The sequence below is a fragment of the Babylonia areolata genome, chromosome 14 (assembly GCF_041734735.1).
Source record: "Babylonia areolata isolate BAREFJ2019XMU chromosome 14, ASM4173473v1, whole genome shotgun sequence".
In the NCBI taxonomy this organism is placed as follows: domain Eukaryota; kingdom Metazoa; phylum Mollusca; class Gastropoda; order Neogastropoda; family Buccinidae; genus Babylonia; species Babylonia areolata.
Window position 1 is genome coordinate 7,163,396 of NC_134889.1, and position 6,000 is coordinate 7,169,395.

Below are 6,000 nucleotides of genomic sequence, written 5' to 3' on the forward strand. Positions count from 1 at the left end.
AGAGAGGCAGACACACAGACAGTCAAGGAAGATTTAGAAGATATACTGTGAATAACAGTTCGTCAATCAATCAAATCACTCACTCACTCAAGAGACTATAAAAAAAAAAAAAAAAAAAAAAAGTGACAAGGCATGCACAGGCAAACTATCCTATTTTCTTTCACTGCTCTACCCTGTGTCATTGCAGTAGTCTATCATCATTGTTGGCATTGTGTTCATCTGTCGTCAGTGCTCATATTATGTCCTTGTGAATGTGTTATGTGGAGGTATTATGCTTGGATGCAGGCATGTGTGCTTATGCAGATGCATGAATTTACTTTTGCTTGTTTATTCATTTCCTGACATATGTCCGAACAGGGCTAAGGGCATAAAACCTCACAGTTATTCTTTTTTATTGTGATCAGTCAGTGCTTGTTAAACAGGAAACGTAAACCATGAAAAATGCGATGAACCAATTTAACACTCTGAGGCAACAGCTCACAAATAATCATACCATTATCATGAAACCAGTCTGCATATAACCAAAGCAGATACACTGTTTTATGCTCCAATTTAACCACCAAAACTTTGATACAACAGAAGAAAAAAAAAAAAAAGAAAAAAAAAGAGAGAAGAAAACAGGGAGGAAAATGATGCCTTCAGGATCTAAATTGTCGACTAAACAGCAAGGGACATGGAATAGTACTGGATGACGCATGTTTTGGGGTGGATAATAAGTATTAACCCTGGAAATGACAACAGAAAAAGGCGGTGGGGGGGCGGCAAGGGTTTGCACAGAATCTCTCTACTTCTTTCCCTCACTCTTTGATTTCAAATGCTACATTACTGCAGATGGAAACTTTCAAGGAAAGCAAATAAAAGTGATACCAACACCATCCAACGTCACAGGACGGAAATGATTTAGGAAAGGTGTCCAAATTTGGGACGAAAGGCATTATCTGCAAACCAAATGGCTGACTGTGCTGCAAAAGTACTTCTTTCAATTTTGCTCGTTTTTGTGAGTAAACTAGAGGCGAGTAGTAAATGTTTGTTTTATCGAAATTTCAAAAGTGGATTTGGTAGAGAAAAATATATGTCAAATGCCTGATAATTACGTTATCAGCTTCTTCAGATTTCGAAGTAGTAATCATAAGCTGGAAATAGAAACAGGGAGACACAAAGGCATACCACGAGAGTTACGGCTTTGTCAGGTTTGTAACATGTCTGTGATTGGTGATGTTTCATTTTATAATGGAATGTCCCAATTATGATCAGTTATGAAATAGATATGTTCCTCAAAAATATTTGTCTCCAAAATCGGTTTTTAATTTTTGTAATATGCTCGAAGGAGGCAAAAAAGTCATTTTAGCTGCAAGTAAGATGATTAGATTCGTAAATGTTGCCTAGTTATACTTTTGGAGTAAAAAGACATTGGTGTTTTCTCAACTTTTATGTGACATTGTTGTGTATTTGGAAATGTTTGTTCTGGGCATGAAAAGTTTATTTTGTAGTAATTCTCCATACTCCAATAGGAATGAAAGGATAATTAAAACTTGAAACTTGTGTGTGTGTGTGTGTGTGTGTGCGCGCGTGCGTGCGCATGTGTGTGTTTTAATCCTCTAATCCCTTTGGCAGCCATAGCAATACTTCACTTCTGAGGTATGGGCGCAGTCTGTCAATATTTCCATAACTTACCAAAATGTTGGCACAAACAACAGGAATTTGAATTAAGCATGTTTGACCTTCTGCACGCCTGTATACATACCTATATACACACACACAGAATAAGGCATTAGCAGGTCTACACATAGGCTGATCTTGATTGAACAAATCTCGCCTAAACCCATCAGGCAACACTAGCATTTCAACCAAAGATGTCACAGTCACAGATCCAGAACTTCAACACTGTAACCACTTGGAAATCATGCCTGTCAGTATCTGTACATCTGTTTTCCATCAGGTACTAAAGTGGTTTCATCTGTACAACATCTACTGATACAGTAATGAAATGAATATGGCAGTATGATAGCAGAGACGTGTTTCATAAACTCAAGCATGCTTGTGTGCTATAGGTGAGAGAGTGAGTGGTGAGGGTGAGAAGTTCATGCCAAACAAAACGAATGCCAGGCGGGAAGCAGATTTAGCCTTACCTCGCAGCAAAGTTGCTCTGAAGGCTACCTAGTTTTGACTCACGAGAACCTGGCCAGTCTTGCTACGAGGTGGAAAAAACAAATGCACCTTCCTAGTGTGTTTTGGAGAACCTCACCAAACCAGCACGTAAGAAACTCGCCTTAGCTGATGTCCAAATAAAATACCTGAACGAAATAAATGTATTCATACAACTACCAGTACTGTCAATACCATGATTAAAGCAAATCTCAGGTCACTTCATGGCTACTGTCCATGCCACATAAACAGAAGTAAAATTTGTAAGGTTACTGTTGACGCCATGGGAAGAAAAAAAGGCTGCATTTCTTCCTTTGTATTTATGTGTCAAAGTGTGGCAGAATGGTTAAGACGCTCAGCTGCCAATACAGAGAGTCCGTGAGGGTGTGGGTTAGAATCCCGCTCTCGCCCTTTCTCCTAAGTTTGACTGGAAAATCAAACTGAGCGTCTAGTCTTTCGGATGAGACGATAAACCGAGGTCCCGTGTGCAGCACGCACTTGGCGCACTGAAAAAGAACCCATGGCAACGAGAGTGTTGTCCTCTGGCGAAATTACATAAAATGAAATCCACTTTCATAGGTACACAAATATGTAAGCATGCACTCAAGGCCTGACTAAGCGCGTTGGGTTATGCTGCTGGTCAGGCATCTGCTCAACAGATGTGGTGTAGCGTGTATGGATTTGTCCGAACGCAGTGACGCCTCCTTGAGAAAGTGAAACTGAAACTGAAACTGTCATAGTGCTATACACTCCTTTTATGTATTACCTAAAGTTACTTACTCCTTTGTAATAATTATACGTCTAAAGGCCTTTCATGTTTGTGTCCTATTATGCGTTCACTTTAAGTGTGTCTCACAAATGAATTTCTGTTATTGGAAAAAGTGTGCGTGTGTTTATTTAAGTTTGTGCCTGCCTATGTGTGCGTATGTGTTAGGGTAGCTGTTAGATACACATGTATGTTAAAATGTATGTATGCAGCGTGTGTGTGTGTGTGTGTGTGTGTGTGTGTGTGTAGTCACATTTTGGTGTGTGTATGTAACACAGATATGATGTATTATGTTAACAAAAGCGTTTTTGTAAAGCACCTAGAGCAGATTTCTGGATAGTGTGCTATATAAGTATCCATTATTATTATTATTATTAAATATATGAAAAATTTTTTTCCATGCTGAGTTAAAATATTATGGGTCGACACACCAGAAGTATAGTCCTGACGACTCTCTTCCCTGAGGTGTGTAACAACGCTCCTTAGTGTCTTTTTGCATATTTGTAGTTGTATGATAGTCATGTCTGACTACGACCATCAGAACAGCAGAGGAAGCAACTGCTGTCCTGGCAGTATCTGGGCCAGAATTTGATTATAGCGGAGAGTGTCTTGCCCAAGCTACATCCCCACTCTCTCGGCCATGAGGGTTTTAGGACGGTCGGCATTTGGATGGTTCCCAAAGTCCAACTAACCCCAAGTAATCATTATTCATGTTTTAAAGTGAATGTATCTTAATGCTTTTTGAAAGTCATATACACTTATTGTTGCTTTTTAATCAAGTCCTGTGTAATGTTTTTGTGTTAAGTATTTTTTCATGTTCGTTTTGTGCTACACCTGGTGTGATTTCTCTTAATGAGACAATAAAGGTATTCGTATTTGATCTTATCTCAAACTTGGTGAACGGGCTTTATGTCAGTCATTTATACTGTTTGAATTAAGAGTTGTGTAGGGAAAACAGAATAAACTGATCCTTCATCATCACATGCTTTCAAACTGGTGGACAGTAATCGAATGATGGGACAGAGGAAATAAAAAGGAAAATATTCTGCATTCCAAAGTTATCTTTAAATAATCTACAGAAAGTACGAAACAACTAAATTTAAACTAAATTCATTATTTGAAAAAAAAAAAAAAAAAAAAAAAAAAAAAAAAAAATCTTTATTACATTCTCAAGGGTCTTCAAAGCTGATCAAAGTACAAAAAGAAAGATCCAAATTTCAAATAAATGAAAAAAGATGGTGTTTTGTAGAAAATACAATATGAAAAAGAAAAAAAAAATCTTTATTACATTCTCAAGGGTCTTCAAAGCTGATCAAAGTACAAAAAGAAAGATCCAAATTTCAAATAAATGAAAAAAAGATGGTGTTTTGTAGAAATAAGAAAAATACAATTTGAAAAAAAAAAAAAAAAAAAAAAAAAAGCAGCAGAAAAAAAGTATCAAACTGTTACACAGGGGTGCTCATTTCAATCAGTGCAGCTAATTCTACCCACCATAATGACTAAGAAAATATTTTTTAAAATGAATATGATACAAAGATACAAAATATAAAGTGCCCCAGAAAGAAATAATGTGTGAATATGAAAAATACTGAGGTTTATTTTATTTTATTTTATTTTTTTTTGATGATGACACGAAATGAAGTGAACAATAATTTCAAAATCAACTTGCAGAAAACAAATTGTACATAACTATATATTGTGGTAATCATCACATTCACAAACATCCATGTCCAAAGAAATGGAAATCAGCAGTAGGATTTGTCATGAAAATGAACTAATGATATGTCTTTAGAAGAAATGTGTATATCCTAATGCTATTCATGTTTTTGTTTGTTTTAATGAAAAAAAAAAAAAAAGAAGAAAAAAAAAAGAGAAAAAAAGATGGATGGGAACTGACAACTAAACCCCCCCCCACCCCCACCCCCCCCCAAAAAAAAACACCAAAACAAACCCATCAACTTTAATTTCTGCATGCTTGTTAGATTGTGAGTGATATTTGGCTTCATTTACACATCTTTGTTTAGTTAATCTATGTATTTATGTCCAATGTTAAAAGAAAACGCTACCTTTGTACACAATTTCAGAACGACTCTATGCAGCAATGAAATATAGAATCATTGCTCGAAAGATCTCTTGTGATGCTACATGACAAAAACTGTCATCCAAAGACTGGATTTAGAATACAAAACAAGAACTTTAAAATCTGGACTGCCATGCCACTGATAAGTTCTGTGACACATCATGTTGCATCTGTATGGGGCAGAGGGACTGGCCGTCATGTTTGCCATGACAGTCACATGGCAAGGTAGATGAATTCTGAGATATTAATCTGTATACATCTGCTCAGGATGTTTGCCATCACAGTAGTATGGTAGGGTAGTTAAGGCCAAACACAGTAGTACAAAAACGTATGAAATAAACTTGAAGTTTATGGCTTTCTGTGACATGGTATGCAAAGATATTGGACTAAACATGTCTAAAAAGGTCATTTTGTGGAATTTGTTGTGACGGTTTCCATGAAAACGAATCCAAAATGGCCGACAAACAAAAATATTAAAAGCTTATAACTTTGGTACCTTTATAGATATTTTATTTCTGTTTGTTTTATTTGATTTATTTGTATTTGTTCTTTATTATAGTGCAGTGGTATTTTGGAATTTGAATAAATACATTTATTTTTGTTGTTGTTGTTGAAATGAGTATAAATTCCTTGACATCATTTTTTTCAAATGAGTGTATATTCATTCTTTTACTAGCACTATACAAACCACTGCACTATAATGAAGATGAATACATAAAGAAATAAAGTACTAAGTTTGAACATGCTATCTTTTAAAGTTTTTGAGCATTAGCATTTTGAAAAATGGTATTACGAGGACAAAACACAAAGCTGAGAAAACAGGAAAAGAAAGAGATGTGCTTGTACTCACAAGAAATCACACATGTTGATGCTGTTTGAAGCTTTGTTTAAGTGAATATTGTACCCAGGTGAAATGGACTATAAAGATTAGATGTTGAAGAAGCAAATTATGCGAAAAAACGAAAATCACAAAAAATCATGATTTTGGTCAAAATTTCTCTACCGTGTC

The 6,000-nt window shown here is 35.8% G+C and overlaps 1 protein-coding gene across 1 annotated transcript in view; it reads right to left on the reverse strand.

The window, feature by feature from the left end:
- LOC143289786 (voltage-dependent calcium channel type A subunit alpha-1-like) overlaps positions 1-6,000 on the reverse strand; it is a 160,923-nt gene that overhangs the window by 82,438 nt on the left and 72,485 nt on the right. The window lies entirely within an intron of this gene.